Source organism: Rhipicephalus microplus, chromosome X (genome assembly GCF_043290135.1).
Source record: "Rhipicephalus microplus isolate Deutch F79 chromosome X, USDA_Rmic, whole genome shotgun sequence".
Taxonomy (NCBI): Eukaryota; Metazoa; Arthropoda; class Arachnida; order Ixodida; family Ixodidae; genus Rhipicephalus; species Rhipicephalus microplus.
Genome location: NC_134710.1, coordinates 109,232,673 through 109,253,492, shown reverse-complemented (window position 1 = coordinate 109,253,492; position 20,820 = coordinate 109,232,673). Strand labels below are relative to the sequence as shown.

Sequence of the window (20,820 nt, the reverse complement as noted above, 5' to 3'; positions counted from 1 at the left end):
GGCAGTCTCAAGCTCCTCTTCGGAGCACCACATGCCGGCCTCGTCACCCTCAACATCGGAAACGACGATCGAGCAAAATGGAGAAGAAAGTCGATACTTCTCCGTTCCTTCTCGGACTCTTCCCGGCCACCGAAGTCAACACGACCTTGGGGCCCGAACATGCAGCCCCTGCCTCTCCCACAACAGTGGGGAAACGCGGCGGCACACACATCCACAGACCAGCGGGGAAGCGAACCAACTTCCTTTCCATGTCTCGCGACACTATCATGGCTTTTATTGCAGAATTTGCCGCCACCCGACGCGTCCGCGTCTAATTTTGACGGGATATTGTTGCCGTGGACGTGCAACCAGCTGCAGACCCTTCGGAGCTCCTCGAGGTTCGGAAGATTTGCTCCCTCATCGTCAAGTCCAAACTCCTCATGGATAACACTTGTGTGGGGGTCATCTACGGGGTCGACATGAACTTAGACGACGCTGACATCGCGGCAAACATCACCTCGGCTATCCCAGTCTTGTCCTGTGTGCGCCGCGGCAGGTGCGTCACCGTCACATTTGAGGGAACCTCTGTACCAGCGGAGGTGTTCCTCTTCAAATTGCGCGTACCCCGGTCTCTGCAGTGCGCCCGTTGTGGCCGTTTCGGCCTCGAGAGACGAGTGCTGCCTCCATTGCAGTGGCAGCCACCCCAAAGCACCGTGCCCTGCGGAGCGCCCTCGCTGTATTAGCTGCAGCGGCACCCATCCATGAATGAATTGATGGATGCTAAGAGCGTCCCCTTTAAAACGGGGCGGTGACATGCGTGCCCCCAAGTTCACAAAAAACAAAACAAAAAATCTTTCTTTTTGTGTTGACCTAATGCCTTATCTACTCCTATTCAATCGGTATTATTATAACAAAGAGAAATATAAATTTGTGTTCCATCTCTCTGCCTCTTCAGGCAGAATGACCTCATTTTCCCACTATTTCTGTCCTTTATCTGTACTTCTCTGCCACCAGTACTCTAACCGTCTCTTACTTGCTTCTATCGCGAAGGTGTTCAGCTTTCCGTGTTTGTCACTCAAACCTAAAACCCTGCAGGCTTGTACCCACACGTATTCCTGGGTGGATATCACTGCATTCAATCAGAACATGTTGCATCGTTTTATTAACTCCCGCACAACATGCACATTGTTCTTGTTCTTTACTGAATCTCGGTTAGTGACTACGCATTTAAGGCAACCCTAGGGTGCCTCGATGCGCGCGCCCCCGCTGAGGGTGCTGCCACCTTTTGTACGGCTTCCTCCACCATTGTAGTGCCTGCCGTGCCTTTCCCGAGCTGTGCGACTCACGTGTGGGTTTTCTTCGGCATGTTTTGCCTGGATGTTGAATTCCTCAGGGCTAAAGCTATTCGCATTAGGCTAGTGAGCCACAGCGCGCCAGCGCAAAACCAGTATGCAGCGGGAGTGATAATGGCGGCTGCCGCAGATCTCTTCATTCTGAGCGAAGGAGCGGGCATCGAGGCACTCTAGGCAACCCGACCTCGCCCCGAACAGTAACGTGCCTCCCCTTCAATTATCATAAAACCTCACCCAGCTTATTTTGTTCTTGCCCTTTCGGTAGTTACCGAGAGCGGGCTTCTTTTCCATTTGTCATCCAATAAATCCTCTCGGCCTCTTTGACATTTCGCTTAATGTTTTTATTGCCGTGTCGCCCACGAGTCGCGCTCGTAGCCACCCTGCTCCTCCTGGCAGATTCAGCGCAAGGCCGCCGTCATCTTTGCCTCTTCAGATAGCCACGTGACGCGCCTCAAAGCGTTGGAGGAAGCCAGGATCACTGTCAACAACATCGACAAGCGTGGCTGCACAGTGGTCGTGAAGGGTCGCTTCTTTCGCGACGCTGTTGCCGGATCGACGAGGGCAACCGCCCCTCGCACTGCTACCAGTGCGCCTCCTACCATTTCGAGCAGGACGACCCCATCACCTCCTCCTCTTGATAGGCCGGCCCCCGAGGTTGACCCGAAGGACGCGGTGATTGCATCACTTGCGGCGGCAATACGGGTGACACTTGTGTTCCTGTCGTCTGACTGTTCGGTGCGTGGATTTTGTGCCGCGGGTCTCGCTGCACATGAGGCCCTCGTCCAGGCTAATTAGACAGGTGGATTTTGACATCGAGGCCAGCTGTCACAAACGAGTACTCAAAAAAGAGCGCGCCGCCGAATACTGGCGACCAAGCGCCAGAGAGATGCCTCGAGGTCAACGCTAAACAAGAAAACAAGCATCCAAAGACTCCCCGGGCGCGCTGTCTCTTCCCCTCGGAAGCGTAGTTTCGCCGACCAACCTCCTCACATCGGCCGCCGAGCAAGCCCTAGAAACATCTGGAAGGAAAGGGGTGTGGTGATGTAGAGTTGCGGCACGAGTCGCGGATGGTCCTCGATATGTCTCGCTCTTTCCCCAACCTTGGCTGCGCATCGCGCCGAAGAAACGATTAGAAATTTCTGGAATCTAGCGCGAAAGGTATTTAAGCGAGCAGCGGAGAAGGGAGATCAGGAGAAGAAGAAAGTTTGCGCCGATGTGCGTAGGGTGTTCCGCCGTGTCGGCGAAGGTTTTGTCCTTAGTGACAAAGCAGGAGACGAAGACAGTTTACGCCAGTGTGCGTAGCGAAGAGATAAAGAAAGAGACAATGCAGGTAATGAAGAGGATTTCCGCCTGAAGGGTGTAAGTTGGTTCTACCAGCAGATGAAGAAGAGGGTGTCCACCGCTAGAGAGCGAAGACGCGTGCTTCAATCGCAACGTATGGGAAGCCGACGTGTTACCGGCGAAGAAGTTTGGTGCTTGGAGAGCGGCCAATTGAAGACGCGAGGTTTCCTGGAAGAGAAACTTGGGGGCAGCGTATAGACAACAGCGCTGGACTTTGAGTGAGTGGTTTCTGGAAGAGTATAATTCAGATTTTATTCCAAAGACTTGGACCGAATAACTTTTCGAACTCTTTAGTCTATAAGTGCCTTGGTTGTTCGATGCATGTGATTGCAATGTAGCACGTATTGTTGTTTGTGTCCGTTGTTTTGAGTGTAGCTGATTGTATTGGGTAGTCCATTGTTTTATTGGTGAAATATTGTACTGAGCTGTGGCCGAGTTTGCATGTTTGTGTAACGTTTGATCTGCCATACTTGAGAATATAATTTTGTTTAGTTTATCAACTCTCGGCACTGACTCGTTCTTTGGACGACAGCCAGCGTCCGCTGGCGCGCCAAATAGGACCACTTCTAAATTGACCGCGCTTTCGTGGTGCAGTTCAGAGTGCCGATACTTCGGCCCTTGGAATCAGCCCGGCAATCACCTCCCTAATTAACGGGACCTGTGACACCATCTGGACAGCCACCTCTAAGCTCATCTGAGCTCTCATTTTTTGCACGTGCACAGGCGAGCGCTTCGCGCACTCGCATCTTATAATGCGCCATTTCGGTTCATCTAGTTTCTTCTTCCGCGAAAAAGTTTTTCCCGGCCTTCTAGGCGGCTTTTCCGGATGGTAGCGGGTTCTCGCGATGGAGCGGTCGCGCACTGTGAAAGGTGAAGCGAATGTGTACTACCTTTTTTTTCTTTTCTTTCCTTTTCCTTACCTATTCCTTTTGTCGCGATAGCAATTATATGGACACTCTCGGCTGGATTTTGGACATCGGTGTTGATGTCGGCGTCACGCACCGTATATTTGTCTATATGAAAATGCAAGAACGAAAAAAAAACTCAGAAAGTGACTCCGGTGCGCGAGATCAAAGTTGGGTCATCTCAAGCTGGAGTGGGAGGCGATAACCACTGAGCCACCGGAAGCACGTCCTTCACCGGTCAAATGGCAAGCTATTTATATCTACCACTCACCGCTGCTCACGGACATCTCGGAGGAAATTATTGCGTTTTCAGTCTTACCAGCAAGACGGCGCAATGAGCGTGCGTCGCCACATCGCGTGGTGGCGTGCGCTCGAATCTTCCTCGCGTACTTTGCCCCGCTCAGAACAGGGGAGCGACGCTCCCTCGCACCACCTTATCTCGCGTTGGGGAGGATAAGAGAATCGTACGTCTTGGCTGGTCTTGGGCTTTACCCGGAAAAAGATTTTGTTGTAGTTACCGGGCGCACAAAGGTCACTGCAATCATTGCAGTCTCTGTTTTCGAAAAGCGCGCGCCTGTGAGACACAGCGAAGTAACATATGAGACGCTTATTCGCGTGCATCTGTACCTGTGAGTACGTTTCGTGCATCATTTGTGCATGAGAAACAACGTGCACGTTTCGATCTGCTTTCTGTTTTGCGCGTGACCTTCCACTTTGTTGCTATCGCATTCATTGCTTCGCCTTTGCGACAAAGCTGTGAGTTTTTATTCCCACAATATCTCTGTTCCGATTTGTTGAGGTGTAACAATAAAACTGACAGTTACGGGCGGGACTTTTCTTTTTCATTGCCACTTAGAGAGCCCGTGTTGAAACATGCGTATCCCTTACCTTTGGCTTTCTCGGCGGTCTTCTTGGTCAACTGCGTGTGGCGCGTGGGTGTTCTTGCGTGCGTACGTGAGTCAGATCGAAGGCTTTTATTATTGTTTTTTACCCTTCACACGTTTCATCCTAATCTCCCTTTATTGTTATTCTCTCACCCCCCCCCCCCCCGCGCGGCGTCATAGAGGGGAAAAAATTATACAAAAAGAAATGCAGAAATAGAGAGAAAGTGAGGGACAGAAACAGACTAAAAAGAAATAGAAATGACAGAGCACGACTGATAGAAAAAAAGGCGAGAGGGAAGCCAGAAGTGGGGAGGAAGTGAAAAAAGATGGAAAGAGCGGGAAAGACATATATAAAGAAATAGACGGAGAGAGAAAGGTAGAGAATGACAAAGAAAGAAACAGATGCAATAATGCGATATTAAAATAGAGATAAATATAAAGCAGGAGAAAATAAAGAGAAACATATGGAAGGCCACCCACCTCCACCATTCCTTCAGGCGTACCAATGCTATATAGTGCAAGCTGCCTTAATTTCATCCAGCGCCAGACCACAACTAGTGGTCTGTCCCTGGATTAAAAACTCATTGGCTCATGCATTAGGCACGTTACAACCGTCGTTACCATACGACCCAGATGACATCCCTTCCACCATACTAAAGACCTATGGTAGTATATTTGCTCCTGTATTGACTACAGTATTTAATAACTGTCTGAACGCTTCCATATTTACCAGCATGTGGAAAACTACGCGTGTTTTTCGATGCAGTATATAAGTGGGGCTGCAAAACTGATGCTTCTAATTATCTTCTGAATTTTCTACTGTGTGCCACATTGAATATAATACTTGAGATGGCTCTTCACAGCATATTGTATCTTAGCCTGAATTATTCACTGATTTTTAATCTACACGGCTTTCTTCCTGGCCGCTCAACTGCCACAAATCTTCCTGTAGTTTCATGACGGAAATCTCTTCACATATTTCTCAGAAAGGAAAGGTTGACGTAGTCTACTGTGACCTGAGCAAAGCTTTTGACGTAGTCAGCCATTCACTGTTTTTGGTTAAACTTGCAAATTTTGACGTTGACTCGTCTGTTGTGAATTTTTTTCCACGGCTATCTACTTAATAGATCATGTTATGCTGCCGTGAATGGCTAAATGTCTTCCTTGTACAAAGTGTCAAGTGGTGTCCCTCAAGGGTCGGTATTAGGCCAACTCTTACCTTTAATTTACGTTAACGACGCTTATGTTGCAATAATTTATTCTCCTTTTCTCTTGTATGCCGATGACATCAATATATTTATGGAAATGTATTCAGTTAACGACGGTCGCTTGCTACACCTATAGATTTGTGTTCTTTCTCCGAATGATGGAACAACAATAACCTTTCCCTGAATACCTCACTGAATATCTCACTGAACTTGGTCTCGGAGACCAAGTTCAGAAGTATACCTCGCAAAACATCCATCGTGTAATTCCCATACTCTGTCAATACCGTGTTGTTAGTTAAGATTTATGAGTTCAGTGATCTTGGTGTTCTTTTTGATAGCATGCTCAATTTTCTGCTCGCACGAAACGTACTACCACGCTTGGCATTTGTTCTCTGGGCCGTGTTTGCAGAATTTCTCGAGAATTATGTTCTACAGTCGTCCAGAAATTGTACACCGCAATATGTATTTTTAAACTTGAGTATATATGTATCTGTGCTCTATATTGGCATCGCTAAGTCTGACAGTGACGCCATTGAGCGAGTCCATTCACATTCACGTCACATTCACCCTGGGGCATGCAGGGAGCACGTGTTCCTGGCCTCTTTACTATCTCCACCTCTGCTTTACAAAGGCGCTGAAGCGTACGGGCTTTAGCACAGCCGGCAGCATTTTTCGCTGCCGGTGCCGTTCGTTGTAGTTAGGGGAACGGTAGTGCGAGCTGAGTAGGTTGAGAGGTATAGACGACAGCTGGCATAGTTGGCATGCCTGCTTCCGCTGTATGAAACGTCACCTACTCTAGTTCAGGCTGTGCTGTTCATGTGAAGCTTGCTGATATGTGTACAGCCGTAATATTTACATCCATTGCCGTTTTTGTGTGCTGCGCAATTTATTTTACATTTTTGACTGATAATATAACTTTAAGTGCACGGGATCTTACAAAATTTTCAAAAGGATACTGAACTAAAATAGGAAAAAACTGATTAAAACATTGAAAATCTACTCTGGAGGCACCATTGTTCTGACAAACGGTTTATTTCACGTATTTTCGTAACGTTGGCTGTATTTTTGTGGATTGTTAGCGCGCGGTGGCTACACGTGAGTGCCAGCCGTAACGTCTCATTCTCCCAGGCAAATGCAAGGTGCATGGGTTCCTGTCCTCCTCTTCCTTTTCTTCACCTCTCCCCATTACACAAAATCACTGATGCTTTACCCCTGTGGGGAGCATTTTTTGTTGCCATAGTGATTCTGGGAGCTGTTGTGGCAGTTGGGCCGGTGGATAGACGCGGTCAATGGCTGGCATAGTTAGGATGCCAGTTTCAAGTGAGCGCAACGTCACCTCTAGTCGAAATGTCACCTTTAGTTCACAATTGAGCACCTATAGGCGCGGCAGTTAAAAAAAAAAACCTATTAAACAATTTTCTTTCAGTTTCTGCCTGAAAGGAAGGTTGTGCCTATTGATGTCACCACCTATTTTTAAAATCTGGCTGAAAATCTTGGCTGCGAAAAATTTGTTCAGTATCCCCTCAAAATCGAAACTCGTCGGCAATAATATGGTGTGGCAGACGAACGGAAAGTTGTAGCAACAAAATCAGCTGTGGCGGCGCGGGTGCATGACGTATGAATCGGTAGCTACAGAATTGCTTCTGTAGTCGATTAAACTTCCAACTCAGGCTTACTGGTATGTTATGTTTGCTAGCGATGGCAGCGCAAAGAAGAACGGACCACAAAAAGACAACGAACAGCGTTCTGTGTGTGTCTGTCTGTTGAAATATGCATCCATTTTTATTACCAGTACTATCAAGTCTGCGTGCCCGTACATCCAGTTTGAGGACACCTGAAAGTTTAAAGAAACGAATATGCGTCGTTCGTATGTAATGTGTTAGAATACTATACCCCCGAAGCTTATTTAATTTACTTCACGATGTGTTTTAAGCCGTGTTATATTTTTAGGGGCCGGGTGGTGGAGAAGTGGTGGGGAGCTGCAAAGGGTGTTGGTTGCAGCGGGTAGCGTATAGATTGAGATTTTAAGTGGAGGGTTGGTTTCACACGATAAAATGAGCTCTTCATAACCTTCATATTATGTCGCAAGTTTGGGCTGGACAGTGGAAACGCCGGCCTAATTAAGTGAATTTACCGGTATGTTGAACAGTCGATATTCGCTGCCAGACTGAACAATCGTCGGTATGTTAGACTGGCTTGATGTTGGACACCGTCTATATACTTACAGGACGGAGACCATACCTTCGGGGACGCATTGGTGTCTAGCCGGCGTTTCCCCGATGCTTAAAAAAAAATCGACGTGCACCCAGACACGACGGTGTGTCCAGCAAAGCCTGCCATCACTTGATAACCCAAAAAAGGACACAGTGAGCTTGCTTCTTTGGCACAAACATTGACCCCGCTTCTCTCGCAGCAGGCTTTTTCTGCGAGGATGGGCGTCAATAAGTGCAGAATCAAAGATGAATAGGATTTTAGGGCGTCAGCTGCGAAATATCCACGCCGCTATCTCGACCCTATATAATACCTCTCTAATCTCGTTTCACAGGTACGACTAAAACTTGATTAGCTGTGTCAAAAAGTTCAAATGACATGCACTTACATGTCTATTGACATTGATATAGAACGTTGCCACAATTGCTGCCTAATCTCAAGTTTTTGTTTTTTTCTCATCTTTTACACGCTTTTTAAGAGCGAAGAATAACGATAATAATAAAAAAAAGGAGGAGATGAGCGTCGCATAGGAAAAATTGGTTTAGCAGGTAGCACGTTGCCCCAATTCTTATGGTAATCATGACTTACACGAAAGATTTATGTCTGCGCTGTTTCCTCCATATTGATGAGATGGCGCAAACATGAAGGTCATAAATGTGAGGTCAGCGGTAAAAAAAAAAGTGCATCTTGTGCTCAAAGCTGGAACAATGGTGGCGCTAGTGTTCGATCTAGCTTTTAAGAAATTAGTGACCTTGCTTTTAAATAATCGACACTATTGCTTATTAGTTCCGATTAATATTGTAGCTAAAACTTATACGCTCTTTGGTAAAAGCATAGCGATATAGGAAAACTTAAGTAGGTCGAACACTATATAGCTCCGCTGTCGGTCACAGTCTTGCAACTCTAGTGCGAAGCTGCACATCTTTCACTTTTTTTGCAAAACTATTGTCGATCTGTACGTAAATCTATATTGGTAATATATTGTTCAGTACTGCTGTAATAGAGTTAAGTATGTATTCTTTCTGCTTCCATAGAGAAAAATATGTGCGATGCTTACACTAATTGATCCTCAAAGGCAGAGTTTGCAAACACGTACACAAGAATGACGTCAAGAACCCCAAACACTGACTAACGACGGACCGCTGTGTCAAGCAGAGGTTAGTGGAACACAATAGATGACCAACGCAAGGCTCACCTTCTAATGTTTCTTTGCAGTGGCGAGAGTGTAAGTGCATGCCGAAGTTCGATTAATGAGTCGTTGTCTGCCGACGCAGGAATGAAGAAACGCGTTTAATGACTTGGCATGTCGATAACAGTGGTAACGCATGCGTTTGCCAACCAACTCCTAAATTGCACAAAAAAATCAAATGCCCTTAAAACTGTCCCAATGAGAGCTAGAAGACAGTGCCAACCATCACCTAACTTGCAAAAAGAAATCAAATGCCCTAAACATTGGCCCAATGAGAGCTAGGAGACAGTTCCAGCCATCTCCTAACTTGCACAAAGAAATCAAATGCCCTAAAAACTGGCCTAATGAGAGCTAGCTGAAAGTGCCAACTATCTCCTAACTTGCACAAAGAAATCAAATGCCCTAAAAACTGTCCTAATGAGAGCTAGCAGACAGTGCCAACCATCTCCTAACTTGCACAAAGAAATCAAATGCCCTAAAAACTGTCCCAATGAGCGCTAGCAGACACTGCCAGCAATCTCCTAACCTGCACAAGGAAATCAAATGCCCTAAAAACTGTCCTAATGAGAGCTAGCACACAGGGCCAACCATATCCTAACTTGCACAAAGAAATCAAATGCCTTAAAACTGTCCTAATGAGAGCTAACAGACATGTGCCAATCATCTCCTAACTTGCACAAAGAAATCAAATGCCCTAAAAACTGTCCTAATGAGAGCTAGCAGACAGTGCCAACCATCTCCTAACTTGCACAAAGAAATCTAATGCCCTAAAAACTGTCCCAATGAGAGCTATCAGACAGTGCCAACCATCTCCTAACTTGCACAAAGAAATCAAATGCCCTAAAAACTGACCCAATGAGAGCTAGGAGACAGTGCCAACCATCTCCTAACTTGCACAAAGAAATCAAATGCCCTGAAAACTGTCACAATGAGAGCTAGCACACACTGCCAACCATCTCCTATCTTGCACAAAGAAATCAAATCCCCTAAAATATGTCCCAATGAGAGCTAGCAGACAGTGCCAACCATCTCCTAACTTGTACAAAGAAATCAAATGCCCAAAAAACTGTCCTCGTGAGAGCTAGCAAACAGTGCCAACCATCTCCTAACTTGCACAAAGAAATCAAATGCCCTAAATACTGTCCCTATGAGAGCTAGCAGACAGTGCTAACCATCTCCTAACTTGCACAAAGAAATCAAATGCCCTAAAAACTGACCCAATGAGAGCTAGAAGACAGTGCCAATCATCTACTAACTTGCACAAACAAATCAAATGCCCTTAAAACTGACCTAATGAGAGCTAGCAGACACTGCCAACCATCTCCTAACTTGCACAAAGAAATCAAAGCCCTAAAAACTGTCCTTATGAGAGCTAGCAGAGAGTGCCAACCATCTCCTAACTTGCACTAAGAAATCAAATGCCCTAAAAGCTGACCCAATGAGAGCTAGGGGACAGTGGTAACAATCTCCTATCTTGCACAAAGAAATAAAATGCCGTAAAAACAGACCTAATGAGAGCTACCAGACACTGCCAACCATCTCCTAACTTGCACAAAAAAATCAAATGCCCTTAAAACTGACCTAATGAGAGCTAGCAGACCCTGCCGACCTTCTCCTAACTTGCACAAAGAAATCAAATGCCCTAAAAATTGTCCTAATGAGAGCTATCAGAGAGTGCCAACCATCTCCTAACTTGCACAAAGAAATCAAATGCCCTAAAAACTGACCCAATGAGAGCTAGCAGACACTGCCAACCATCTCCTAACTTGCACAAAGAAATCAAAGCCCTAAAAACTGTCCTAATGAGAGCTAGCAGAGAGTTCCAACCATCTCCTAACTTGCACTAAGAAATCAAATGCCCTAAAAACTGACCCAATGAGAGCTAGGGGACAGTGGCAACAATCTCCTATCTTGCACAAAGAAATCAAATGCCGTAAAAACAGACCTAATGAGAGCTAGCAGACACTGCCAACCATCTCCTAACTTGCACAAAGAAATCAAATGCCCTTAAAACTGACCTAATGAGAGCTAGCAGACCCTGCCGACGTTCTCCTAACTTGCACAAAGAAATCAAATGCCCTGAAAATTGTCCTAATGAGAGCTATCAGAGAGTGCCAACCATCTCCTAACTTGCACAAAGAAATCAACTGCCCTAAAAACTGACCCAATGAGAGCTAGGGGACAGTGCCAACCATCTCCTAACTTGCACAAAGAAATCAATTGCCCTAAATAATGACCTAATGAGAGCTAGCAGACACTGCCAACAATCTCCTAACTTGCACAAAGAAATCAAATGCCCTAAAAACTGACTTAATGAGAGCTAGCAGAGACTGCCAATCATCTCCTAACTTGCACAAAGAAATCAAATGCCCTAAAAACTGACCTAATGAGAGCTAGCAGACACTGCCAACCATATCCTAACTTGCACAAAGAAATCAAATGCCTTAAAACTGTCCTAATGAGAGCTAACAGACATGTGCCAATCATCTCCTAACTTGCACAAAGAAATCAAATGCCCTAAAAACTGTCCTAATGAGAGCTAGCAGACAGTGCCAACCATCTCCTAACTTGCACAAAGAAATCTAATGCCCTAAAAACTGTCCCAATGAGAGCTATCAGACAGTGCCAACCATCTCCTAACTTGCACAAAGAAATCAAATGCCCTAAAAACTGACCCAATGAGAGCTAGGAGACAGTGCCAACCATCTCCTAACTTGCACAAAGAAATCAAATGCCCTGAAAACTGTCACAATGAGAGCTAGCACACACTGCCAACCATCTCCTATCTTGCACAAAGAAATCAAATCCCCTAAAATATGTCACAATGAGAGCTAGCAGACAGTGCCAACCATCTCCTAACTTGTACAAAGAAATCAAATGCCCAAAAAACTGTCCTAGTGAGAGCTAGCAAACAGTGCCAACCATCTCCTAACTTGCACAAAGAAATCAAATGCCCTAAATACTGTCCCTATGAGAGCTAGCAGACAGTGCTAACCATCTCCTAACTTGCACAAAGAAATCAAATGCCCTAAAAACTGACCCAATGAGAGCTAGAAGACAGTGCCAATCATCTACTAACTTGCACAAACAAATCAAATGCCCTTAAAACTGACCTAATGAGAGCTAGCAGACACTGCCAACCATCTCCTAACTTGCACAAAGAAATCAAAGCCCTAAAAACTGTCCTAATGAGAGCTAGCAGAGAGTGCCAACCATCTCCTAACTTGCACTAAGAAATCAAATGCCCTAAAAGCTGACCCAATGAGAGCTAGGGGACAGTGGCAACAATCTCCTATCTTGCACAAAGAAATAAAATGCCGTAAAAACAGACATAATGAGAGCTACCAGACACTGCCAACCATCTCCTAACTTGCACAAAGAAATCAAATGCCCTTAAAACTGACCTAATGAGAGCTAGCAGACCCTGCCGACCTTCTCCTAACTTGCACAAAGAAATCAAATGCCCTAAAAATTGTCCTAATGAGGCAATACTTTTTTGCAGACTAGTTGGTTCATACTTGAAAAATTGAATTGCTGCACAAACTTGAAGAAAAAAACAAGAGAGACAGGAAAGAGTGCAGTCCTCTTTGCACTGCACTCTTTCCTGTCTCTCTTGTTTTTTTCTTCAAGTTTGTGCAGCAATTCAATTTTTCAAGTCCTAATGAGAGCTATCAGAGAGTGCCAACCATCTCCTAACTTGCACAAAGAAATCAAATGCCCTAAAAACTGACCCAATGAGAGCTAGCAGACACTGCCAACCATCTCCTAACTTGCACAAAGAAATCAAAGCCCTAAAAACTGTCCTAATGAGAGCTAGCAGAGAGTTCCAACCATCTCCTAACTTGCACTAAGAAATCAAATGCCCTAAAAACTGACCCAATGAGAGCTAGGGGACAGTGGCAACAATCTCCTATCTTGCACAAAGAAATCAAATGCCGTAAAAACAGACCTAATGAGAGCTAGCAGACACTGCCAACCATCTCCTAACTTGCACAAAGAAATCAAATGCCCTTAAAACTGACCTAATGAGAGCTAGCAGACCCTGCCGACCTTCTCCTAACTTGCACAAAGAAATCAAATGCCCTAAAAATTGTCCTAATGAGAGCTATCAGAGAGTGCCAACCATCTCCTAACTTGCACAAAGAAATCAACTGCCCTAAAAACTGACCCAATGAGAGCTAGGGGACAGTGCCAACCATCTCCTAACTTGCACAAAGAAATCAATTGCCCTAAATAATGACCTAATGAGAGCTAGCAGACACTGCCAACAATCTCCTAACTTGCACAAAGAAATCAAATGCCCTAAAAACTGACTTAATGAGAGCTAGCAGACACTGCCAATCATCTCCTAACTTGCACAAAGAAATCAAATGCCCTAAAAACTGACCTAATGAGAGCTAGCAGACACTGCCAACCATCTCCTAACTTGCACAAAGAAATCAAATGCCCTAAAAACTGTCCCAATGAGAGCTAGCAGACAGTGCCAACCATCTCCTAACTTGCACAAAGAAATCAAATGCCCTAAAAACTGACCCAACGAGAGCTAGGAGACAGTGCCAACTATCTCCTAACTTGCACAAAGAAATAAAATGCCCTAAAAACTGACCCAATGCGAGCTAGGAGACAGTGCCAACCATCTCCTAACTTGCACAAAGAAATCAAATGCCCTAAAAACTGACCTAATGAGAGCTAGCAGACAGTGCCAACCATCTTCTAACTTGCACAAAGAAATCAAATGCCCTAAAAACTGACCCAACGAGAGCTAAGAGACAGTGCCAACCATCTCCTAACTTGCACAAAAAAATCAAATGCCCTAAAAACTGACCCAATGCGAGCTAGGAGACAGTGCCAACCATCTCCTAACTTGCACAAAGAAATCAAATGGCCTAAAAACTGACCTAATGAGAGCTATCAGACAGTGCCAACCATCCCCTAACTTGCACAAAGAAATCAAATGCCCTAAAAACTGACCCAATGAGAGCTAGGGAACAGTGCCAACCATTTCCTAACTTGCACAAAGAAATCAAATGCCCTAAAAACTGTCCCAATGAGAGCTATCAGACAGTGCCAACCATCTCCCAACTTGCACAAACAAATCAAATGCCCTAAACACTGTCCTAATGAGAGCTAGAAGACAGTACCAACCATTTTCTAACTTGCACAAAGAAATCAAATGCCCTAAAAACTGTCCTAGTGAGAGCTTGTAGACAGTGCCAACCATCTCCTAACTTGCACAAAGAAATGAAATGCCCTAAAAGTTGTCCTGATAAGAGGTATCAGACAGTAATAAAAAAATGTCGGCGGCATCTCCCACGGAATGAACTCTAGTAAATGGGTCGCAGAGAGCACTGTACCGATCCCGCCACCATGGTGGGGGTATCGCGTAAATGTTGCGTTATTGGTTACAGTTTGGGAATGCTTGATTGTTATTTGGCCTTCATTATTCTTGTTTAATAAATGAAGGAGATGTGTTGCCTTCAACGTCAAGCGAAAACCAAGACGCCCTTGACTAAATTGCGAACGCATGATCCGGTCCTTGCTTATACGAGGTGGCCAGAGAATGGTTCTGCAGCGCGACTAGTCTTGGTGGTTTTAGTATATAGCAGACACTGCCTGCGTCGGCTTTGCGAGGCGAGAAAGGGGGACGGGAGCAACAGCTTTGCGGGTGCCTTTCTGGGCCAGCACAAGACGGGAGCATGCAGCATGACTCGTGGTCATGCGCTGTGGGGGTGTTGAAGGCACCGCCGCCGACGCCGAAGCAAGACATCGTGTGACAAAGAATTGTTCCGCATTAAAAAAATATCGGAGATAGTATTAGTAGTAATTGTAATGTAAAAGTGAAGATAACTTGCCGAGTGCAAGCACCGAACCTGTGACCTTGGAATATCATGTCCGACGCTCATACCAGCTGAGCTACTGCGGCGGTCATTTTCTGGTCTGCTTTATATGCTCTAAACGTGAGAATATCAGCCAGTTCCTCATTTAGCCGTGACGCCGAGTGTGGAGCACGTTTTTTCAACCGGTTGGCGTCACGTAGCACGTGATCAAGTTTTGTTGCGATAGCAATTATATGAACACTCTGGGCTGGATTTCGCCACCAGCGTCGTCGTCCGCGTTGACGTCGGCGTCACTCACAATTGTTGCGACCGGGGTTCGCGGCACAGGAGATCCGGGATCAAGATGTCGATGCAGGAGGAGCTTGAACTTCGTTGAGAGGGTTTATTTACAATATTTACATGGCACGGGCTCTCTGGCCCGAAGTTCTAACTTGAGAACTATCCATGGAAAAGGCTGTTTCTTGAACAAGCTCCGTGAACTACCCTCAGCAGCTCGCGAGGGCTGATTAATTACATTCCCGTCTCCCCAGATCCCTAAATTGGAACTAGGTCCATATGGCACTGTCTTATAACATGTCCCACAGCACACACGAGTGTTATCATGCCGGCACCGCCCCCAACAAACATACACAAATACACAAACCGAACACGTGTTTGGTCCCGGCGATGCTGCCTCCTTCTGCGAATCTTGCTTGAGCGAGGTGAAACGAGTCTCACCTCGCCGCTCGGGCCAACCTTCCATGCTTTGTCGAATGGCAGTCGCGGTCTAGGTGCCACCGAGGGGCCATGCCTGGACATCTAGTGCTGATTTGAGCGTCGGCGGCTCATCTGTCAAAGACGCACAGCGTGATGGTCCGACATCCGCAATCGCAGAAGCTCGGCATGGTGGCTTTAACCGGGGCACGAAGGCGCCATGTGTCAAACTTTGCGCGGACCTGAAGGACAACGGTGCTCCGTAAAGTAATTTCAGCGTTGCCGCGCTCTGCACATAGAAACAGCAGGGTGTCTTGCTGCTGCTCCTTATCTCCACAAAATAAGGCGGCTGCCTTTCTTATGTTCTGGCGGCCGCGGCAAAGCGGTGGCCGCCCAAACGCAACACCTATATGTATACTTATCTCTATATATAAAATTGAAAAAAAAAAACAGAAAAAAATTCTGGCCCGCTGAATCAAACTTGGGTCCTTCAAATTGTGAATGTGTGTTAACCACTGCGCCACCGAGGAGCACGTCCTTCAACGTTCAAACGGCAAGCTATTTATATCTCCCACTTACAGCTGCTGACGGGCTTCTCGAGGGAAATTGTGTTTTCAAAATTAGTAGCAAGATGGCGCAATGAGCGCGCGTCGCCTAAAGCCCTAAGCAGGGGCTTTAGCGTGGCCACAGCGAGCAGCGGTGCCCGCTCTGATCTCTCACGCGTAATTTCAAAGTCACCTAGAACAGGTTCAGGCCCGTGCACTCCCTCCGTGACGTCACACACCTCTCCCGAGTGGGCCGCGCCTCGCGAATACGTTTGTCTGCTAGCCGCCCAGGCTCTACTTACTTTCATGCGCTAGACGTATGTGGGGTCGCCTCACACAAGTCGCAGTGGTAATCACATATATGTACTTTTCGCTCAAGCATGCAGATGTAAACTCAAGGTCAAGGTATGTCAAACTAAGAAATGCTAAAGGAAGCTTTGAATTTGTGCCCGAAAGCCGTAGTGTTAGAAGTGAGTCGGACTACGGTATGACGTCTTTCGATTTCCTTGATTAAAAAGAAACGAACTACAATCAAATATCTTTAATGCAGACGGCATCATTTATTTATCCTGAGGCAAATCTTGAAGCTGTTAAAGGTAGCTTTATTAAGCATCTTAAGTTTTCTCTTCATTGCTGCACCCTTCTTTGCCACCGTTAGCTTGTCGGTTTTCATTTGAACGTAGTTTTTCAGTGAGGTGTTGGTAGCTGCCCACAGTATGTAATGAAGCACTGTATTTAGGTGATGTCATTCGCAACTAATGTCCAAATTTTCATCGTCAATCAAGAGGCGCTTCGCCACACTGAGAAGAAGCTGCCTTTGGTGTCGTGCTGCATGAAAGCAGTCGCTGTTCTCTTTTCAGGTTATCTTTTCTAGCACGAGTTGTGTGTGAAGAATAGCACTAATTACTACTGGTTGGAGAAACTTGAGGGCCCCTCTTGTGAGGCCTTCGATTAGCATATCATCTGCCATTGGCATGTCCCTAACTTGTCTCGTGAAGTTGGCCGCAAAATATTCACAGGTAATGTTTCCGAGAGCAGCGTGGGCGCAATAACCTGCAATATACACTATTGCAGACAAGCTTTCCTCTTTTGACTTCACGTCCTCTTCGGTCACCTTGATGCCATATTCTTCTACCACCTTGGTTGCACCAAACACAATTCTGCTTGGCTGGGACAGTTCTTTTATGTCTGCAAATACCAGCGAGTTTTGAAGCCTCAGTTTGGCTTCCTATTCAAATATTTGTTGGACGGAAATATATAAGTTGGATCAACATAGCCGGCAGTAACGACCAAACCTCGCCTTGGGGCTGTTTGAAACTTTCCAAGCAAGACATATTCAAAATGTAGCTCCTCTAGGCAATACCGGTTGACTTCAATCAAGAAATGCGAGGTGAGACGTAATGCCGAGTGCGTCTCCGTGGTTAACAGTCCTGCACAGCCAGTGCCAACCTTCAAATTTTCCCAAGTGTCAAGCCAGTCCACAAATGTATTAAGAAACTGCAGCTGCATGTCTTCCATACATCTTACGGGTGCTTGATGAAGATTTCTTACGTGCTTGCCTTTCCATAGTGTTTTAGTGTTCACAATGCACCATCACTTGTGTATTAATTCAATAAATTTGGCATTTTCTTGGGCAGAACTCAAACCTAACTTTGCACCATGAGTTTTGAGTGCTTATGCAATGAATGAATTCATCACTTTCAGTACTAGTTTCACGTTTTGTCTTTCGAGGTTGGAGGGGTTAAAAGCCTTGTAGATAAGTCCACATCCAAGCTTCAAAAGATTGTGCTGCTCGGAAGCGTACAGTTCAGGAAGTGTCTCATAGCGTGCTTTCCTCACTTCCACCTGCGATGTTGTGCTTGAAATTTCGGTATAATAAATTGAACAGCGGTCATTTTTCTGGTTCAACCAGTAGTTACGGATACACTTTAATAAATGTATGGCATCAGCAACAAAAAAAAAAGCGGCCTTGAATTGTCTGCTGGCTGTGGGTACACAATGTTTATTGTTTTGCTGTTTGAAAAAACGACATGATTTCGGTTCACATCGTTGTTATGAGTGATAACGGCAATCACTGTAAGTCCTTCTTTTTCAAGAACAAAAATTACTTTTTTAAACATGTCGTGCAAATGGCTGGCTTCAATGCTGAAAACACGGGGGATGTGTGCCACGTCTTTGTGCGCAGAAAGCAACAAATTTATCATAAACACGTGTGCTGGCTCCGTCGCGGTGTTCTAATGGCTCAGGTACTCGGCTTCGGACCCGTCGGTCACGGGATGGAATCCGGGCTGCAGCGGCTGCATTTACGATGGAGGCAGAAATGTTTTAGGCCCGTGTGCTCAAACTTGGGTGCTGTTAAAGAACGCGAGGTGGTCGAAATTTTCGGAGCCCTCTACTACAGCGTTTCTCACAATCATGTCGTGGTTTTGGGATGTTAAACCCCACAAATCAACCGACACGTGTGCTGTTGTTGCTGCTTCAAGGGAATTTGATGCCGTCCTTGTCAATGAGCCGCCCTTATGGTCAAAATATTGCTGGATGTAGAGTTCATCTAACATGAGCGTTATACGACTCTTTAATGCTGCTTTAGAAGGCTTTTTTTTGTAATGTGCTGCAAATAGCCTTTCTCGATTTGTTGGTTTGCAGGACTTACATTGTACTTTCTGCACAGCCTTAATATTATGAAAGAATGAGGTAACATTAATTTCTCAATGTTGCGAACAAATTGGTATGCGTGAGGAGAGATCGTGTGAAGAATGTTTGCTAGTATAGAAGGATCTGAAGAATATTTCACAGCTACTTGCTCTTTAAGTAGAAGGTGCAACTGTTCCCTCAGAAACTTGAATGTTTCTAATTTCTCTTTTGGCACGAGGTCACCATTAGATTGAACATAGAGAAGAGAAAAAATGGTGTGCAAGAAGGCTTTTAACTTTTCTTCTTTTTCACTGACGTCTGGAGCATTGAAATGCTCCACACTTTCAAGAATATAGTCTGCAAACTCCGAATGTCCTCCTGTTTTTCTGGAATGGGAACATCAGCAATGTACAGATTCATCTTTTTCGAGTAAGCAGAAATGTGCAACGCGTCGGAAACAACCACAGAACGTTCAACCTCTGGAGGTAGTGTGTTGCTCTGAATATACAGAAACATAACGGCAGCTTCTGTGCTGCTCGCTACCCAACAGTCGTACAACATAAGTTCTTAGAGTTGTGACACGATATACTCAAAAAATGCCACCCTATTTTGCGTTCACCCTCTTCGTGCGAAGAAAGCGACATTTGAATTATCTTTTGTGGCGGATCTGCCCAATGGCGCTTCCGTTTTAAGTCCGGCGCCTCGTGAACCGGAACACAGGCGGATAGGTAAGCGGGGCTGCGAGGAAACATCGTCTGCACTGCATCTTCGGTTAGTTGAGTAAGGCTCTTCGGAACATCTATAGTTACTCCGCTCATATTCGTTTAAGTAGGGGTAGTCCTCAAATACTCTGCTCTGTTCGCAGACCTCTCATATGTAAAAGCAAAAATGATGTTTAAAATATTTTAGCAACATTTCAGGTATGTTTTTCTGCCTGAATTACTTCATAGAACAATATGAATAGCGAGGATTTCGGTCTATAGTGACGCTGCTCAGTAATCCATTGGACTAACACAGGTCTGCGACACAGAATTGGCTTTATTCAGGCCCGTAGCCAGGGGAGGGGGCACCTTCTCTCTAGAAATTTTCATAATATATGATGTTTTTCCGAAAACAAATTATGAAAATAGGCATTCATCTAAATTTGCCAAGGCTTTCAGCAAGTGTCCCCTCCCCCAAAATTTCTGGCTACAGGCCTGACTTTATGTGAAAATTTATTGGTACAAATCTAAAATTCATACCTTTGGATTCGGATCACGCTGTGCCGATATGAACGTCTTCCGGATTAAAAGCGCGTTTCCATTTTTTCCTGCGGTGGTCTTTAGGTAAGGAGAACAAGCGTACCATCGGTCCACCGTCATAATTTCCATGACAGTTCGGCACGCAGCAGCGGCCGATCCTGTGAACTTCCTCGTGATTTCACGTCACGAAACTTCATTGCTTGCACTTCAAATAACACAGACAGGATCTAGACTTGCACAAATCTCCAAAGCACGTCCACCAGCACTATTTCTGAGTTCTTGTGCAGCGTAGTACCTCGCTGTGGCAGGCCCAAACAAATTCTAACAGCCTCGCCCTAACGAAAGGAGTGTCTGACTCTGCATTCCGCAACCGGTTCCCACCTTGCCCACTAGTTCGTCGGTCTGGTCGGGCTCAGTGTGGAGACGTCAGACAAGGAAACGAAGGGAGTAAATAGGCTTTCAAAATTCTAGGAGGCGCTGCTACTTCTCCCCGCTTAGAGATGGGGATCGACGCTCACTTGCGCGCCTTTATCTCGTGGTGGGGAGAAGGGGAGGATCGTATACGTCTTGGCTGGCCTCGGGCTTTACCTGAAACAATTCTGCTGTAGTTGCTGGGCACACAGATGTCACTGCAATTATTGTAGTGTCCGTTTGCGAAAAGCGTGCGCTTTTCAGGCCGTGCAAAGTAACAACTGAGACGCTTTTTTCGCGTGCATCTGTACCTAGAATACATTATGTGTAATTTGTGCGCGAGAAACACAGGGTAAGTTTGTATCTGCTTTCCATTCTTTGCGTGACCTT

At 45.6% G+C, this 20,820-nt stretch overlaps 1 protein-coding gene across 1 annotated transcript in view; it reads right to left on the bottom strand.

Annotated features, from left to right (window-relative positions):
* LOC119176760 (carboxypeptidase M) overlaps window positions 1-20,371 on the bottom strand; it is a 112,755-nt gene extending 92,384 nt beyond the window's left edge. Inside the window, exon 1 of the transcript XR_012886930.1 lies at window positions 20,020-20,371. The gene's annotated coding sequence lies outside the window, so the exon portion shown is untranslated. The remainder of the gene's footprint in view (window positions 1-20,019) is intronic.
* Between the last annotated feature and the right edge of the window lie 449 nt (window positions 20,372-20,820).